At 43.2% G+C, this 20,166-nt stretch overlaps 1 protein-coding gene across 1 annotated transcript in view; it reads right to left on the minus strand.

Moving 5' to 3' along the window:
- Positions 1-20,166, minus strand: part of DOCK6 (dedicator of cytokinesis 6) — a 140,218-nt gene that overhangs the window by 119,084 nt on the left and 968 nt on the right. The gene's annotated exons all lie outside the window — the stretch shown is intronic.

The raw sequence follows: 20,166 nt of genomic DNA on the forward strand, positions 1-20,166 counted from the left end.
CAAATCAATACATGAACCATATTTACACTTCTCAGAATTTGGTGATGCAACTCTACAAACAAAAAATGTGTACAACATTTGTATATTAGGAGAACTGCACATAAAAATGCATGTATTACTGTAAAAAATGTATAAAAAGCATTATATAAGTGGAAACTGCTTGCATAAAATGTGTACATTAGGCAAAAAAGCGTATATGAATTTTCATGTAGACTTTGTAAAAAAAAGAGTCACAAACTGATATAGAAACTAGATAGAACAAATTAAGGACTGGAAAAATAAAACAAAATTGACATATTCGTCCATCCCTTTTTATTTCTTATTGTATATAAGGCAAGAGAAAAATGTCATAAACTAATAACACAGTGGTATGTTATGTGCCTAACACAGTAAATAAATCAGAGTTATAATAAACAATGTTGGAAATACCATTGTCAAGTGGGCACCTTTATTCATATATGGTAGACATAAAGTATACATATATAGGAAAGATATATCAGGAACAAAATAATAGGGGTTAAATTCAACTAGATCCCATTTTGTTGGTTCACTTATACCAAAAATATCATCTTGACAGCATAGAGCTAATTTGGTGAAAAGAGCCAGAATACTCAGTGCTGGCTGCAGGTTCTTGAAGGCTCTTGGACAAGGCACCTTCAGTGGGCCCCCTCCCTCAACGAGTCTACTTTCCCACCACCATTATCATCCGCTGCTACTGCTCCCCATTCTCTTTCTCATCATTGCTACCACTTGCTTGCTTGCCAGGCAGGGAGCAAGTAGGCAATGGCATCTATTGCTCCTCCTAGAGGCCGGAGCGAGAGTCAGGTGAACAAGCAGGCTGCAGGAGAAACTCCACAAGGCTCTTGCCAATGGGCCCCTGCTGGGGTTTGGACTCTTGGCAGGTGCTCAACTATGCCTAGCTTTGACGCCAGCCCTGACAATACTTTATGCTACCTATGGGAAGGAAGATAAAATACCAACAAATAAAGAACAGCTAAATAAATAATGAGATTATACAATGTCCCATTTGTGTAATTGAAGACAGAGAACAAATACTTTTATTTGCAGCTGGGAAGGCAAGTTGATCAGTTATTTGAAGTCATATGTTTTAGATTTCTTTTACTGTATTTGTTGTTTTTAACCTGCTTTATTGTGTGAGCCATCCAGAGAACCTTTTGTTATAGGACAGCATATAAATAAAATAAATATATTCACTTTACGGTTTGAAATGGGAATTATCATTTGAAATAGTGCCAATCCAGGTGATTGTGTACTTCAGGCAAGGAAGAAGAAAAAGATTTCAGAACAGCTTTGCAGAATAAGAAACCCTGGTAGTGTTCTTTTTTGCATAGCCAAACCTGTCCAGCATTGTGAAAACTTAAGCCTTTCCAGAGGTCCAGTGCTAAAACCTTACCAGGACACAACAAATCTCAGAACTACTTGAAGATGGGGTGCGCTTTCCTTTATCAAGGCAGATTTCCCATACATTCCCAGAAAATCCATACATTTATCCAGACTGATAGCACAGAAGGGACAGACCTGACCAGTATTAAGCCATGATATTTACTAGATCCACAATACACCCAATTTTCTCTCTCCTTTTTCAGACTACAACAATTTCAAGTGATTCCAATTATTCTTATTTGTCATCATGACATACAAATTAAGGCAGAGAATCTAGCAGTCATGAGCTAAGAGGGGCTTTCTGTGCCATCTGTGAGCATCTGGACTGGAAGAAGAGCTAGTGATCACACTTCATCTCAGCAATATGCTTGGGGTTAAGCTTTTAAGAAGTAACAGAGAATATTCTGCATTTGAGTAGTAAAGCTGCACAAAACAAAATGCACCATTGCTTCAAACCTTTGAGGAATAATGAATGTGTGAGGGGGACATTCACACTCCCAGAACGGTGCAAGAGGTTCCCATGGCCTTGGGAACCATGTGAAGAAGTAGACTAGACATTTTGAACAACCATGCAACTAAACAGAACACTGCTTTAAACAAAAGACTAGCTACAATAGAACTACTAACTTTAGATTCATCCAGACCCACCACTGTATAACATACAAAATGAAGGCAGGATCCCAGAATGAGCAGTCACAAGTGTAGAAGCAAATGGGAGAAGCAAAGCACAGTCTAAACAGTCCAGAGCCATAATGCCTTGAATCCAGAGCCAAAATGCCCAAAGATAACCAGCTGCTGCTCATAAGAGAGAACCTCTTTCCATACAGAAAAGTTGAGCTACAGAAGAAATCTGAAACCAAATCAACGTTGCAGCCCCTGTGCATTAGAGTTGAAATGTTTTTCAAAGGTATCAAGACAGTCAAGTATCTTGGCTACTAGAACACTGAACGATCGATTTCTGTAACTAATAGAGGGAGACTATGACTGAAAATGGACATTGTGTTTTTGGCTATCAAACTCTGTAGCCACTAATAGGCTTACCTCATCTACTTCCCCCTCCTCAAGCCATTTATGCTTTACAAATAGTAATTTCCTTTGCCATTCACTTCATGAAAAATTACTATTTTTTCTTCTTATGCCTGATTCCTCCAGTTTCAATACATGACAATGAAAAGGAACTTGTTTCCTTTCCGTTTTGAAGCATACATAACACTGCTGGTTAGAAGCAGGAGAGAACAGTGGAAGCAATTACTTCAGTCTCCCAACCAACCACAGCTGAGAGTTCCATTCACTATATCTGGCAAGTTCCATTAATATTTATTTAATTGTTTTAATTACAGATAGGGTGTCTTTTATGGCCAGGCCCTCTCAAGGCTGCTTACATTAAAAATAAATAAACCTAAAAGAAATACAATCATATCAGGACAGCAGTTTAAAAATTCCAAAGGCCAGCACCACACTCATATAAAACCAGGATTATGAATAGCAACAGTAAAAGCCATTAAAAGCATCTAGCACTGCATCTTAACTAAAAGCAACTCAGAATAAATGGGTCTTCAAGGCCTCCTTAAATGCCAGTACAGATAGGGCCAAAAGTATGTCACTTGAAAGGAAGTTCCACAAGCATGGTGCCTCTACTGAAAAGGCCCTGCCTCTAAGGCCCAACAATCTAATTGACCTTAAGGTGGGCCCACAAGCAGGGCCTCCAAGGCCAACCTGAGGTCCTGGGAATTTCATGTTAATGAAATAAAACAGTTATGTCACCTGCATGAAATTGCCTTCCGCCCTCAGATAGGTAACATTGGTTATTATTGTGCCTTTGAAGTCCTGAATAGCTGGGATGCCACTCACCCAGCATACCTGCTTCTCCCCTTCCAGGGCAGAAGGGGCAGAAGGCAAATCAGGTAACAGCAGGAAGAACTGGGTACTGGGACGTTGCAGAAAGAGCCCACATCCGGAGCATTGTGGGGTTTTGATGCAGTTCAGTCACTCCTATGCGATTTTACCACATAATAAACATTTCATACCTGTGTATTACGATGTGTCAAGATCAGCACCAACGTTAGTTTTGAGGGTAAAAACTTTGCCTGCAGTGTGAATCCAGCTTTGCAATTTGCATACTAACAAGCCAAATGCTGGCTTAGCCATTAGTCTTGCCCCTCCCTCATTCTTCAGGCAGTCTGGGTGTCTTTTATTTTTTAAAAGCGTACATATATGTTTGTGCCTTCATCCTTTGCCCTTATTAAATAAACCAGTAAACATTTTTAAAACAACTGAAAAATGGCTGCAGGGAAGGGAGAGTTTGTGAGTGCTACCCAGTTATTTCCCCACCCAGCTGACTTTTCCCCATATCAAATTGAACCATGCTGCGAACTTGTAGAACTGTATTTTTAGAGCTTGAGCCATTATGTTTGTACCAAAAGTGCTAAGGGTCCTTCCAAACCCTCCCACCATTCTACAAATGTTATACCAGTCTTCACTCTTAGTCCATCTTTTGTGTGATAAATACCACATCCCACTAAGTGAGGGTGCAGTCAAATGAAATACTGATTGCACAAAATGAGAAAATAGATCACCCTGTGGTATCTTGACCACATAAAAACCTAATGTGACAGTCAGTCCTGTGTTGTAACAGACTGTTTTTGCTGGTCTTTTACATATGTGGGTAGTGGTTATTAATAGACTGCCAGGGGGTTTCTAGAACCAGGTACCAGCCATCTGAGGGACAGCAAGCAACTGTGGTCCTCTCAGCAGAATGGCAGAACTGGAAGGAGCCCCACTAGGTACTCTACTCCAGTTCCCTACACGCAAAGGATAGCTCTCATTCCCCTCTGACGTGACATACTAATTGTAAAGCACTGCCAGTGGATGTTTAGAATTTTGCTCAGAATTTTGTGAGATTTTGGTTGGTCCTAACAAAGGGATTGCCTGGGTTTTGGATTTTTTCTAATGGACCAACACATTTTTTGTTTTAAAATGTGTCATACAAACTGTTACTAGAGTTACAGCCTCAAGATATCTGGGCATTAGGGATAGGACGGAATATAAATATAAAACTATTTGGTGTGGTAGGGATTCCTGATGAAAGAGCCAAGGGACAGAGACAAATTTCCACAGAGAGCCTTTTCCAGCAAGACCAAGTCTGTTGTGGCACCGTAGCGTTAAAACTAGCCCCCACGCCCAAGGCCTTAATAGCAACCACCGTGGAGCTTGCCTCCTCTCCACCTCCTCCCCCAGTGAACCTCATACAGATCACTCTTTTCCTGCTGCTGCTAGCAGCGAGGAAAGAGCAATCTGTATCAAGATCTCTGGTGTGTGCGTGTGCGCAGCCTGAACCCCCAAGCCAGCATCACATTCTGCCCTCAGAGCCAAAAAGGCTGTGCACCTTTTAAATGGTTCATTGTAGGATATGTCTTTGCAGAGAGAGGGGGAAAGGACAGACAAAACTGCCTAGATCCCATGTCACGGACCTACATGCCTTTGGTGACTCGTTCTGGAATCAACTGCAGTAACTGCACCTCCTCCCAACTCCACTCCCCATCTCCAACCAACACGTATTTGTTTGCAACTGGGCTGCTTAACAAAACAGGCAGATGTACCACTAAGTCCACGAACAAGATCAAAGGGCATTTGGAGGAGGAGGGAGAGGAAGCAGGAGGTTGTAAATAAACTGTAATTAAGAGAGAACTTTGCAGCCTGGAAGGAAACATGCAAGGCCTTAGGTTCTTGGGAACTGGTCCAGGAAACTACCTCACTCTTTCCTTTAGCTAAGGAAATTGCTTTATCAGTGAATCCATGAAGAACAATGCACATAACTCCTGACCAGAAAGAAAACACTGAGGAGAGCTGGCAGAGTCGCACCATAGACCGGGAATAGGCTGAAAGGTGACCAAGAATAACTGCCCACTGCATGGCAGGACCATCCACCCACACAGATCCACAGTAGCTCAGACCACCCTGTGCTCCTGACATGGCAACACTTGACAAAGGTAATGGCAACAAAGCCAAGCAACAAGGTCTTAGTAGTACCAAGGAGAGACTTCATTCCTGAACACACAGACATCAAGTACAAAGCTAAAGTGAGCAGATGGGAATGAGGTATGTCCACTGTCTTAACAGGAGAGAAAATGTACACCTAAAGGCAAGACCCAAAAAAATGCATGCATGACACACACACAGCACCTCCCCAGCATTTTGTTGAAAAACTGCATTAGAAACAGGATTTATTTTTAGTACCAAACTGCAGAGATGTTAATTTTGAAAAAAGGTTGCCCGAAATTGTTAGAGAATTAAAAACAGGGAGGGAAGTCCATTGAATCATAGAATCAAAGAAAAGTAGGGTTGGAAGGGGCCTATAAGACCATCAAGTCCAACCCCCAATTGTTGTTTTATCTAGCCCTCTTTGAGCTAGTTCGCTCATCAGGACATCATGGGGCACTTTGTCGAAAGCTTTGCTGAAGTCGAGGTATATTATGGCCACAGCATTCCCACAGTCCACATGGGAGGTTACTTGATCAAAAAATGAGATCAGATTCATCTGGCAGGATTTGTTCTTGACAAATCGAGTAATCACTGCATTGTTTTCAAGGTGCTTCCAGATGGCTTGCTTTATCATCTGCTCCTGAATTTTCCCAGGGATTGATGTCAGACTGACTGGTCTGTAGTTCCCAAGTTCCTCCTTTTTACCCTTTTTGAAGATAGGGACAACATTAGCCCTCCTCCAGTCATCTGGCACTTCACCCATCCTCCATGATTTCTCAAAGAGAATAGACAGTGGTTCTGAGAGTTCTTCTGCCAGTTCCTTTATTACTCTAGGATGCAGTTCGTCTGGCCCTGGAGATGTGAACTCATTCAAAGTAACTAGGTGTTCCTTGACGATATGCCCATCGATCTCAAGCTGCAATCCTGCCCCTTCAGCCTCTACTTCGCCTTTGCCAGGGGGGTCATAGACACTCTTTGGGGGGCTGGATGCGCCCAATCTCGTCTGATCTCGTCAGCTAAGCAGGGTCAGCCAGGGTTAGGAGTTGGATGGGAAAATGCCTGGGAATCAGGTTTCCTGAATCGAGCAGGGGGTTGGACTCAATGGAAGGGGTAGGCCCCTTCCAACCCTATGATTCAACTTTCTATGAAGACTGAGCCAAAGTAGGAATTGAGCATTTCTGCCTTTTCTTTGTCATCTCTTATCATTTTGCCATCCTTATTTAATAGCTGAACAACAATTTCTTTCCTCTGTCTTTTACTATGCACATAGCTGAAGAAAGCTTTGTCACTTTTAGCATCCCTCACTAACCTCAGCTCGTTCTCAGCTTTACCCTTCCTGACGCCATCCCTGCAATTCTGTGCTACCTGCCTGTACTCTTCCTTTGTTGCTTCTTTCCACTTCCTATATGTGTACTTTTTCGTTTTCAGGTCATCCCTAAGCTCTTTGTGAAGGCACATTGGCTTCTTCTGTTGTCTTCCAACTTTTTTTCTTATTGGAATTGTTTGTAATTGTGCCTTGAGAATTTCCTTTTTTAAAAACTCCCACCCTTCTTGGACTCTTTTTCTCATTAGAGTTGCTTGCCATGGGACCATACTTATCATTGTTCTGAGTTTATTAAAATCAGCTTTCCTAAAATCCAGAGTATGCGTTTGGCTACCATCAGCTTTTGCTTCCTTTAGAACCAAGAACTCAAGTATAACATGGTCGCTTTCCCCCAGAGTTCCCGTAACTGCTACTTTATCCACTAAGTCATCTCTGACTTAGGATCAAGTCAAGGATAGCCAATCTTCTGGTTCCTTCCTCTACTTTCTGTAGGAGGAAGTTATCTGCAACACAAGTCAGGAATTTCCTGGAGGGGCCACATTTTGCAGAATTTGTCTCTCAACAAATATTGGGGAAATTGAAGCCCCCCATTCCTACTACATCATGCTTCCTTGAAATATTGGCTATTTGCTTTTCAAAAGTTTCATCCTCGTCTTCGCCTTGATTGGGTGGCTGATAGTAGACTCCGACCACCAGGTTCCTTTTATTCTTTGCTCCATTTATTTTAACCCAGATGCTCTTGATGGGGCTACCGAGCTCATCCTCCTGTATTTCTGTACAGAGATATGTATTTTTAACATATAGTGCAACCCCACCTCCCTTTCTGTTCTTCCTGTTCTTTTTGAACAAGTTATATCCTTCAGTTGCTGTATTCCAGTCATCAGAGTCATCCCACCAAGTCTCAGTTACACCTATCAAGTCATAATTCCCCCCCGAATTAAGAGTTCAAGTTCATTCTGTTTGTTTCCCATACTCTGGGCATTAGTATATAGACACTGAAGACCATGTGCTTCATGGTCTGGCTTTCTTCCTACATGTTTGTGAAGTTTATTATTGGGCGCTATTAGGGCTGTTCTCTCTGTTGCAATGCATGAGCCTTCGTCCATTGTTACCCCCATCTTTACGTCTCCCTTCCCCGTAGGATTCAGTTTAAAGCCCTCCTGATGAAGTTCTTCATGCTGTGGCCAAACACATTCTTCCCATCCTTTGTGAGGTGCAACTCATCCCTTGCCCACAGCCCATCTTCCAGGAAGTATAGCCCATGGTCCCAGAATCCAAGTCTCTCTCGTCGGCACCATCTTCGTAGCCAGTCATTCACCCGAAGTATTTTTCGTTCCCTTTCTATCCCTCTTCTAACTACTGGAAGGATGGATGAGAAAACTATCTGGGCCCCAAAGTTCTTGAGTTTCCTTCCCAAAGCTTCAAAGTCTGACATAATTTCTTCGTAGCTCCGCTTGGTGTTATCATTTGTTCCCACATGGATGAGAAGAAAGGGATACCTGTCAGTGGGTGCAGGCAACCCTTCAGTCACGTCTCTAATCCGTCCTCCCAGAAGACAGCATACCTGGCGAGTCCACGGGTCTTCACGACATACTTGGGTTTCGATCCCACACAGCAAGGAGTCTGCCACTACTACTACTCTTCTCTTCTTCTTGTTGTAGGCCTGGGTTTCATCGCCTCTGCTTGACTGACCTTCGGCCTCTTGCTCGCTCTCATGCAGGTTCCCCTGTAATTCTTCTTCTGCAGGCTGTCCTCCAGTCTCATCCTGGAAACGGTTTCATAGCTCCACGGCTTCCACTGATGCAGAGTGGCTTCTAGTTCTTCTGCTCCTGTCACCCTTTTCCAAGGAGTATCCTCTACTGCATTTTTCCTCACCTCAGCATTTCCCACTTCTGCCTCACCTTGCTGTTGTTCTTCAAGCTTCTGGTCTTCACTTTACTGCTGTAGTTCCACCGTTCTGTCCAAGAACTCTTCGTGTTCTCTTATTCCCTGGAGGGTCGACAGTTGCTTCTCCAGTCCTCTTACTTTTTCTTCCAGCAGTGTGATCAACTTACACTTGTTGCACGTGTAAGCCATGTTGTTCTCAGGCAAGAAAACAAACATTGCACACACCTTGCAGGTCACCACCACTGGAGAGTCTTGTCCTTCCATAGTCTCTTTTCCTTTTTGTGCCTAGCTTTCTGATTGTTCTAGAGTAGCCTGTGCCTGGTCCTCTACTCACTGGAGGTTAAAAACAGAGTCCCACGGGTATGGAAGTGTGTGTTACAAGACAAATAAATGAAAACACAATGTTAAAAAAAATGTTAGGGTCCTCCCCCTTGACCTCCCCTGCTCAAGTCCCCTGGCCAACTCCTGTTTGCTCCCCCTGTTCTGATCGCTCGCTCTCTGGGAGCTTCCTTGCTTCTATAGTCCCTAGACTAGCTGGAGCAGCTTCTTCTGCTCTGCTCAGCTGGGAGGCAGGAAACAGGCTGAAACTTCCTGCCCACACAGCTGCTGGGAGTGCTCAGGCCACACACACCCAATTCAGTTGGCGCTCTCAGGAGCCCCTGGTGAGCTCATACCCACTCAGAAGGAAAAGGACAGCCCCCTGGGCTTCCTCCAGCCCACTTACCTCTTTGCCTTTGTCTCCTTTGTCTCCAATTTAAAGTTGTCTTTTCAATTCTCAATACAAGACCATTTTTTCCAAGGCAGGGCACAAAAAGGCTAAAGCACTGGAGAGTAACAAATATAGAGCAGCCTCCCCCAACCTGGGGTGTCCTCCAGATGTTTTGGACTTCAGCCCTCACCAGCCGCAGCCACCATGGCCAATGGTCAAGAATGCTGGGAGTTGTCATCCAAAACATCTGGTGGGGACCAGGTTAAGCCTGATGCAGAGTAAGCAGATTACAGCCACCAATTGTGGATTGACATCTGCCAGGCTTGAGAGTTACAGTCAGAGCCAGAAATACTGGAACAAAGATAACTGTTTTGGCAGTTGGCCTCTGTACACCACCACATTGAAGTTGAAAGGAAACACACCCAGATGGGAGCGAAGTCAGGACTTTCAGCTGTAATTCAAGGGGTTTGACAAAAGTGGGGCACTAACCATTCAGGAAGGACAGCCAGTGGCATACACACACACCCATTGTTGGTGGCTCAGAAGTAATGGAACGAATGGCTGACAAGCAGCTGCATGGTCAGGCGTGGCCTGTTTCCTGAGTACCCCATGACCAATCAAGCAGATAAAAGGCCTGGAGGTGGTTCTGAGTGTTACAGTTGCATTTGGTAGCTGTTCACTGGAACTCCCAACATGAGGTCCAAAGAGGTGTCCATGCCAGTGAAGGAGGCCATCATTAGGCTGAGGAAACAAAATAAACCCATCAGAGAGATAGCAAAAACAGTGGGAGTGGCCAATACAACAGTTTGGAACATCCTGAAAAGGAAGGAATTAACTGGCAAGCTCAGCAACAGCAAAGGCCTGGGAGACCATGGAAGACAACTAAAGTGGATGACCGCAGAATTCTGCTCATGGTGAAGAGGAACCCTTTCACAACATCTAGCCAGGTCAAGAACGCTCTTGCGGAGGTAGGCATGTCATTGTCAACATCTGCAAGACAAGACTGAAGGCAGAAAGACCCACAAACAAGCAGCAGCTGAAGGCAACTGCAGTAAAGGCCTGGCAAAGCATCTCGAGGGAGGAAACTCAGCATTTGGTCATGTCCATAGGTTCCAGACTTCAGGCAGTCATTGACTGCAAAGGATTTTCATCCAGGTATTAAAGGCAATCATTACGTTTGAAATGATGTTGGTTTGTTCCATTACTTATGAGCCACCAATGATGGGGGTGTGTGTATGCCACTAGCTGTCCTTCCTGAATGGTTGGTGCCCCACTTTTGTCACACCCCTTGAATTACAGCTGGAAGTCCTGACTTCGCTCCCATCTGGGTGTGTTTCCTTTCAACTTCAATGTAGTGGTATACAGAGGCCAACTGCCAAAACAGTTATCCTTGTTCCAATATTTCTGGCCCTGACTGTACATTAACAACAGCAGCAAGTTCGCAAGTTAAAATCTGACTCAAGATGATTTTCCCATGTGGCCCTTGCCATTAATCAAGATGCCTACCAAAGCCACCATCTCATCCTTTCCCCCATTATATCCTCAAAAGGGACAAGAGAGATCTCAAAAAATATCCCAACTCAACATTCTTTTCATAATAAGTCATCTTTCATGGAGAAAGATTTCTCCCATTCCCCCACATCCTTAATATATTCTGCATATTTCATGCAGAATCATACTGAGGTGATTTGTCTTTCTTGACCACAGATTCCCTCACTCCCCTCTCTGATCCACATTTGTCTGCAAGTGTTGGGCTATGTGAAACTCACCACGGGTGTGCGCACATCAACTGCCCCTGCCTGTCACCTCTCGAGGTACAGGAAATCTGCAATTGCATAACGATTACAGCTACCAAAAGACACCTTTGGCATCTGGATATCAAAGGTGTACACTGGCACAAATGTGCAACTACCAAGATTTTACAACAACGAAACACCTAAAATAAAACTTCAGCCACGTATATGCATCTCCTTTTGAGATTATGATGAGCACGTTATCCCACAATTTCTGTTTTCTTCTCTCTCTCTCTCTCTTTCTATCAGGCTGATAAATAGCTACTTACCTTTTTGTACATGGCAAGGAAGAATCAGCCAGGTATGGAACTGAAGTACGGTGTTTCTTCTTTCCCCAGCCCACTCCATTTTTAGACTGTCAATGTGCCAGATAGGGTAGTAAAACATCTGCTGTGGGTTAGTAACTTTTGTTACACAGAAATATACTTTTATATTCATACTTGTGTAATATCTTTATTAGACACTTGACACTCCGGCTTGATTAATGTAAGGACTGCCTAGTTTCTCTCTGTAATCCACTGGTAAAAGGTGCCTGTGTGATTCACCGAGGATGGAAACATGTCTAAGTAACAGCTGGATTTTATATTTCCAAAATAGGGGCTCCAACGTTTTCCCCTTTCTGGTTCCTAGCAATCCTAGGGGCATCTCTAGGTCCAACCTGTAACTATAACATGACCTGCACAGCCTAAGCTGAATGTCTGCAGACACCTCCACCCCCACCACCTTATCTCGGGACTCTGAACATGAAGACACTGTGACTTCACCATCGTCAGTCCCCCCCCCGCTCCCCCCAGCCAAACCTGCTTTTTGTAACATGTTGCCTGATGAAGATATCTCAAGATCTTGCACATTTTTTGTGATCTGTTGGTTGTTCTAATAAAGGTATTACACCCATATGAATTTTAGAACCTTTCTTATGGTAAACATGGCTATTTTTGTGTGTGTTTTTGTTTTTTATATTCATATCATTCAAATAATAGTTTACCTCTCTTTGATATTTTTAGCCTCACCAATGCCTTCTTCTGCTCTGTAAAGCAGGGGTGGTAAATGTGTAACCCTCCAGATGTTGTTGGACTGCAGCTCCCATCAGCCCCAGCCAGCATAGGCAATGGTGAGGGGAGTTGCAGTCTAACATCTGGAGGACTACATATTCTCCATCCCTGTTGTAAAGCATCGTGTACACTGATCTTCGTACCATACAAATAATAATAATTAACAACAATAACAGAGGCTTGAACTGAAGAATACCAAAATCCACATAATGTAATACCTTTATTACTCCAACTCAAAGATCACAAAAATGTGCAATGTGGAATTTTTCTTCTGGTCTACACAGCTGCCTTTGTTATAACTGAATAGAAGAGGTACTGATTTAGACCTCTTTCCCAGGGGCTCAAATCGGGCATAAGTGACTGTGTAAACAAGAGGGAAGTGGCATATCCACATCCCAAGAGTACTACAATGGGTACCACTTTTTAAGAATCATCCTGGATTTTTTTCTTCTTACCATCGGAGGATAACATCTGAGATAACTGCCTATGAAAATTACTTACATTTGTATCCCACACAGTCTCCAAACAGCTCAGAGCGGCATTTTAGCCCCACAACAAACCAGTGATGTAGCTTAGCAATTGGAAAGACAGGTTCTTAGTGCACTGTGAAATGTGAATACTAAAAAAAATCCTCTAGGTTTAATTAGCATATAAGTAATTCGGGTGGTAAAACTGTGAAGGCAGTTTTTTTAATAGGCCCAGGCACCTAGGGATTTGTGTGGCCAAAGCCTCCTAGAGATCATATCATGAACGTGGCCATGAACAAAGAAGAAAGGCCACTATGTAGAATCAGTACACATTAACGTCTCAATAAATCTCTCTTCCCCAGCTCCTGACCCCAAAGAATACATTTCTACCCTTGAAAACACACTTATAGCTCAAAGAAGAGGTGGGGCTTCTTCATCATTTGGCACAGTTCTCTGTTCTTGTTCACCTATCTATGAGGAGAATTTTCCCAAGAAACCTCTCTCAGTACCCGATCAAAAAGTATGCCAATTGATACAATTTCTCTGAAACCCAAGATTTACAGTTTCCAGTTGCAGCGTTGGGGATATTATTATTATTATTATTATTATGAACTGAACACCTGTTAAAAAAACCTATTGGCACACTGGTTCCAAAGACAAGCTCTCCAATATTAAACATGTTTATATGAAGGCAGAACTACATATTACTAACATATATAACAAACCCCAGACAGCTGTTCCTATCAGGGAAAAGCAGTTTACAGAAGAGGTGATTTGGAGGACAGAAGCATCTGCCGTTTCCTCCCCTCAACCCCCACCCCAGCAGAGTTTAAGATCCATGTTTCTTTGAAGTTTATGTATAATCTACTTTTTCTAGAATGCTGTAATAATTGAAACCGAGTCTTTTAATGCATGTAGTTATACTATTTTGAACACACTCCGGGAGAAAGCGGAGGACAGGAAGGCCTGGTGTGCTATGGTCCATGGGATCATGAAGAGTCGGACACGACTTAACGACTGAACAACAACAACAACAAGTTATACTATATATTTTCCTTCTGATTTTTTGTTGTTGTAGAAATTTACAATAAAACATTAATTAAAAAAAAAGATCCATGTTTACTGTCAAGAACAAGCATCTGGAACCTCACAGAGAGGGGTGACCCAGAGAGAGAAGTTGCAGGAGAAATGCAGTGGGCAGGGAAAGAGTTAAGAGCTATCTCTTTTCTACTCCAAAATCACTCCTTTCCCCCAAACTCCTTTTTCCTAATAGAACCTGCTGTCTGAGTTCCAAGTAACCTGCCGTTCTACCAGATGCAATTCCTGCTGATTTAAATGGCATGCTCCTGACCCAAATGGCCCCGGAGCAAAAGATTAAGGTAGCAACCCCAACTTTTTTTTTTTAATTTCCTCCTTTGAGGTTAGAGAATAACCAGTTACAGAGCCACAAGCCATAAATTATTCCTTGCATGTGTTGCCGCCTGCCAAGCTGAATAAAGCAAAACATTTTCCAAAGTGACACCACCACGCCTTTGTATGCTCCAGGGCACTGTGCCAAGCAGCCTGATGCCTCATTCATCTGCACACACTGGCCCTTCAGAGGAGGAAAGGGCACCATGCTCCCTGGCCTGACAGTACCACTTCAGTGGCATGATACTGTGCACAGCGCAGGGGTGGGAAGAAGGTAAATTGAATATCCTGGTTGATCTGGCCGATTTGCAGGTCTGCAAGGATTAATGACTCCCAACTGCTTAGCAATAGCAGCAACAAAGTAACTCCCCACTCCAGCCCTAAATTGTACTACTGAATTCAAAGAGTCCTAGATAGATAGATAGATAGATAGATAGATAGATAGGCTAGTCCTACTTGGAGTAGACCCACTGAAATGAATGGAATTAAGTTAAACTAATATTGGATACAACCGATGTAGCTAGGTAGGTAGGTAGATAGATCCCTCATGGGACAGGAAAGAAATCAAAAGAAGGTCCAACTTGTTTAAAGTCTCAATTTAAGTCCACTCCATACTGGAAGATATTTCAAAGTTGTCTCGCTTCAGAATAACACCTGCCAGCATGCCACTGGACTTGTATTCCACGTACTTCGTATGGTACTTAAGGGTTGCAATGTTCTCAGATTCAGACCTAGCCACAGTCATTCATGCTTTCAGGATTTCAATCTGAGACTACTACTTGAACCAAGTTGATGACTCAGCAAATGCCCCAAGTTTCCCAAAACACAGTCAAACAGCTTCTAGACAGGGACAGTCACTGCCCTCCCTTTCTACATTCTCCCAAGCACAATCCCAAGGTGGTCAGGACCTATAAAGCCCTGTATGGAGGCCATGTCCTTTCCTTCCCCTTGTGCCCCATTGTGACTGCTGAGCTCAACTTATCGAGCTCTGAAAACAATACTAGTTGTGCATCATGTCTGTCCAGCAAAGACAGAGAGAAAATCTTAAGGTATGTCCCAAAATTAAGCAATTCCCCTCCATGGGGCTTTATTTGTAGGAAGCGCAGCATTTGGTTGCCAGGATGTTTATTTTATCTCAACACAGATTTTATTGCAGTTTATGTCCACATGTACTCTACCCAATTTTGAAGCATGTGGCCCACTCTGATCCTTCAAACTCAGGAGGATCAAATGCAGACCCATAACAAAATGTCCCCAGCCTCCAATAAGAGCCCTCCTCCTCAGGGTAAAGCCAGCCTGGAACCAGAGCCTTAGACTACTATTTGGGGTTCCCATGGGATACATTTTCACTTTTCTGTCCTCCTGAAATCTTTCCCTACAATGCTAAAGGGCTCAGGCTCAGGGCTGCCCAGAACCAGGGACTGTTACTGCTATATAGCCGGGGCGGGGGGGAGTTGTAGAACATGGCGAAGAGAGTTTTTGTCCCTAATGCTCACCCCATCCTATAACCTCAAGTGGGCCGGTTCCTTCCCTCTCCCTTTGCACTCTTTCTTTCCCTTTTGACAACTTCCACTTTCCATGGCTCACATGCTTTTAACCATAAACTTAATAGCTAAACTCCTACAGTCTGCCCAACTTCCATTTTTTAAACACCTTTTTCTCCCTTGCAGGGGCAGGTGGAGTGAGAGCTCCCCATAGAAAACGATGAAGAGATTTGTATGAAAGAAGGAATTCCCTAAGGGTAGAAGATAGACCCACATGGCCAACTTCTGGTGGACCCCCTAGAATCTGTTGGTTGCTGGGATCCTAGCATAAAAAAAAGTGCTGGACCAGATCAACCAAGAAACTTAATATGTTCTTAAGCAAACATGAAATATTCAGGATCACGAGGCTTGTTAATTAACTGTTAAGAGATCCTAAGTACACACTCTTGCCTTGTAAATTTAACACACATCACAGGGAACCCAGCTTTACAAAACAGCAGATCACACAAGATGGAATTAATCACATCCTTGTCCTAAGATACAATGACTGGGTTCACACAACATGTGGGTTGTTGTGCTGTGAGAACCCAGACCAATTCAGTGAATTGCAAGTCTTCAGTTATTGTGCCCCTATGGGGAATAAAGATATACATTTCTCTCCCAAGGCAATGGATGAGCAAATATGCCTACAGCCATGTTTCTCCAGTTCACATCTACAGGCCCATCACTGGCTTGACAAGAAAAGTGGGGACCAAGAGCAGCCACAGAAACAGATGGAGTGCCAGAAGCCATCCTGAATTATTCACCCTCCACTTCTGCCAGCACTGAAGTCACCCTGAGGCTCCACACAGTGCCGTCTGCTTCACAAACAGGCAACCAATTGCTTTTTAGTTATTTGCTGCCCACTAGCATTTGAGGGAAGAAAGGGTGGGGTAGAAGGAAAGTAGCGAGGAGCGGAACATTCTTATTTACAAACAGAACCCATACAGTTCGGCCATCAAGAACTGCTGCTCAAGTCTAAATGTGCTGCAAAAGGAAGAGGTCAAAACAAGAGCCATTCAAGCAACAACAATAACCATTAGGCCTCGTTCCAAAAGCATTAGCTTGAACTTTCCAGTGAATGGTCAAAAGGAATCAAAAGCAGGAAACAAATGGGAGAAAAAATAGACATAAGAAAATCCTAGCACGACTGCCAAGGTTCCCTCCTGGCAAGAGTGGGGGAAAGACACTGTTTTCTTCCTTCCCATAAAACAATTCATACACCGGGGGATTGATGGGACCGAGATTTAAGCATGCAGTGCTAGCTGCTTGCCAAGGATCTGCTCCCACAAACATGGTTACTATGAGGTTTACAATGTGAGAGCTTCCCACGTCACAGGCTCATCTAGGCAGGCACACCCTAGGAAGGGATTAGCCTTGTTTACCTAAAAGGCAATGCTCTCTCCTTCTCCACCAGTCTTTAAAGCCTAGCTTAAAATGCATGTGTGGTGTTCCTAGCCAAGCTTCCAGCTCTTTTACACTTATTTCATCTGGGGGACAAAAACTGCTTCTCTTTCTCACAATCCCCAAGCAAATACCTCTTTCCCACAATAACTGGGAGTTATTGTTAACCCCCTTCATCTATTTGCTCTCCATAGACCTAAGAATTAATTACATTTCAATGCTCCCCAAAGACAAATTCTGAATAACTCAAGACTATATATTTCTAGCCTGGTGCTAGTCTTCCAAATATCCCAAGCACCTAGGGTATCAAGACAGCCCAATGCCTGCCACCGGTAGTTCCATCTGTGGTCCAGACATACTGCTGAAGTATTTGCCTCCACCCCTTTTGCCCTTTAAAAAAAAAAAACGGGCATCAGATACTCCAAGGGAGGGGTCACTGTGCTTATTTTGCATACCCTGAGTTGTCTCTGACCATAGTTTTTGTATTCCAGTACCATTTGCCCTCACCGTTTACAACTTCCCCCTTTCCCTCTACCACCATGTCTATATAAACCTGCCAACTGAGCACAATATTTCATGCATCAGATAAAGTGGAATCCAGTCCATGAAAGCGTATGCTTTGTTAGCCTTTAAGGTGCTACAAGCCTCTGTTTTTCCAGGCATACACACACAAGGAGGTGCTGTGCTAACAACTAATCGTTATTATTTTATTACTTTATTGTACACCACCTGGAAGGTTTTATTGTAGAACAGTGTAGGTGTTTTCTAAATAGACAAACTGATCATATGTTCTAAACCTAGACAAAATGGAACTCAAATTTGGGGATACAAGGAAAGGAAATCTTTACTTAAGGGTTACCTTAAGGTTACATGAGCACCAGAACTCCTCTCTGTCAAGGCCTCTCCCTGTTTTACCTGTTTACTGAAAATATTTATATCCTGCCTTAAGACAAAGAAGGCTAACATCCAACGAAAGGAGTGTTTTGCAATCTATATGAAGATATGAAGCTGCCTTATACTGTGTCAGGCTGCTGTTCTATCTAGCCCAGGGGCCAGCGCTCCAGGGTTTCAGACTCAGACCTTTCCTAGTCCTACCTGGAGATACCAGGGTTTGACCTTCTGTGTGCAAAGCGTGTGTTCTATCACTGAGCTCTAGCTCCTCACCTTTCAATAGCTGAAGTACACTTTTTCTTAATTATAACTGGAGGCACAAATCACTCCTTCAGCTAAAAAGCCTTGCTTTTAGAGTGTATAACGGTAAGAATTACTCAGTCTCAGAGGAGCACATCCTTCTACGTTTGTGGGCATGCTTTCAAACTGGAAGGACACAGGGCCAGAATAGTGAATCATACAGAGATGCGGCAGGCGGACTCCTTTCTGGGCTCACAGGTCCCTTTACTCACAATTCTCCATATTAACAAGATGCGTTGAGCTTACGGATACACTTGTGGCTAAAGGAGAGGGAAGAACAGAGTAGGAAAGGCTGTCTATGGAAGGTAGAAACCCCCTACATTTGAAACGAAGTATAATTGGGGGCGAGTGATTCCACACCTCCCCCAAGCTCATAGAGGCTGAGGACTAGTGACCTGCTTAAGGCCACTTAGGCTGCAATCCTATACACTCTTATCTAGGAGTAAGACTCATTGAACTCAGTGTGTCTTTCTTTTGAGTAGACATGTGCAGGACTGCAATATTAGTGAGTCTGTGGCAGAAGTGAGATTTAAAGCAGGAACATCCCAATTTACAGCTCAGTCTTTTAACTACAATGCTACAGCAGCTCTCAAAATAGGTAACAGAAATCATTATGACTATGAATGTAACATGGGTACGCTCTACTGACAATGAACAATTTCACTGTCCAAAGGATATCCTACAGATCCATATCAACAAAGTTCCACCAATTATGCTGATCCACAAGTTCACCTCTACAGATAAATACTGCTCCCCAAAATCAAGGTTATCAAAATACAGTCAGAATACTGGGTGCCAGTATAATTACAAACAGACATTTTCAAAAATCTGTGCATTCTTCATATCTTTCATTTGCTCAAAAGCTACTTGTTGTTTTAAGAAAAAACTTGCCAGGGCGCTAGTAATTTCTAAATACTTATTTTTGCCTAGGCTAAAATGTACCAAGAACTGCAGCTCCCATTTGCAAGCAGCCAAACATTTTGCTCTGTATTTAGATGAAGCAAGTGTAGAGGAAGGATGAGGGGGAATACTACCTTGTCTTCATTCCCAGATTACTCCATGGGAAAGGAAAAACTAAGATTATACACCATACTATTCAACTGGAAGAAGCGTGGGAAATGGACACTGGGGATGTATAATCTAACCTTGGCTGTCACACACACACCACACACCTCCCTGAAAAGTCTGTTCCTGTCATGCAAACTCAACTGAATCGCTTTTTCTTCGTGAGGGCAGGGGGTGTGGTAGATAATGAATCATCCATCCATCTTTCCATCACAGGAACAGCCATCAGCTCTGTCAGTTCCCCACTCCCAAAAGGTGATATTCTGCTCTACCTGGGTATGTATTCCACCATAAAGCATATTTACTCTCACAGAAAAGGGACCAGGCCCTCCCTCTACTATGCCACTTCTTCTGGTGGAAAATCAAGAGGGGAATGGAAAAGAGGTGATGAGTAGTCAGTTAAATCAACAACTGGAAAGAGGTGGGCAAACATGAGTGCTTCCAGACTGAAGACTCCTACCGCTACCAATCAGAAGACATTGTGCAGCAATTCCATTTTTTTTTTCTTAACAGATTTTCTGTGGTAAGAAAAAAAGATGTAAGTCATTGCGGGAAAACATGGGAGAGTTACGATGTCTGGGAACAACCCCATCTCTAAAATTCCATAAATGAGGCAGAGTGATGGGGCAATAAAAGCCTTTACTGGAAGCACTCCATGTAACCTTCCCCATTTACCCTCATCTCCATCTTCCTCTATAGCCTTCCCTGTGGGAAATGTTAGATTGTATGCATCTCAGGGCAGGGCACTGCCATTTTGCTGTTACTATCATGCATAGTGTTAGCAATATATAAATAATAAAAACAACAGAGATCCCAAATGGGCAAGTTTGGATGCGTCCACAAGACTTTTACCCTTTTACTGCAGATTGGTGAACCTGGAATAGCCATCAGCCTTTGGGCATTTGCTCACAATCTGCAACAGGGGCTGGGACAACCATTTTATAGAATAAACACAT

This window comes from Heloderma suspectum, chromosome 2, assembly GCF_057233095.1.
Source record: "Heloderma suspectum isolate Gila_16-S chromosome 2, 16-S_ref, whole genome shotgun sequence".
NCBI lineage: Eukaryota > Metazoa > Chordata > Lepidosauria > Squamata > Helodermatidae > Heloderma > Heloderma suspectum.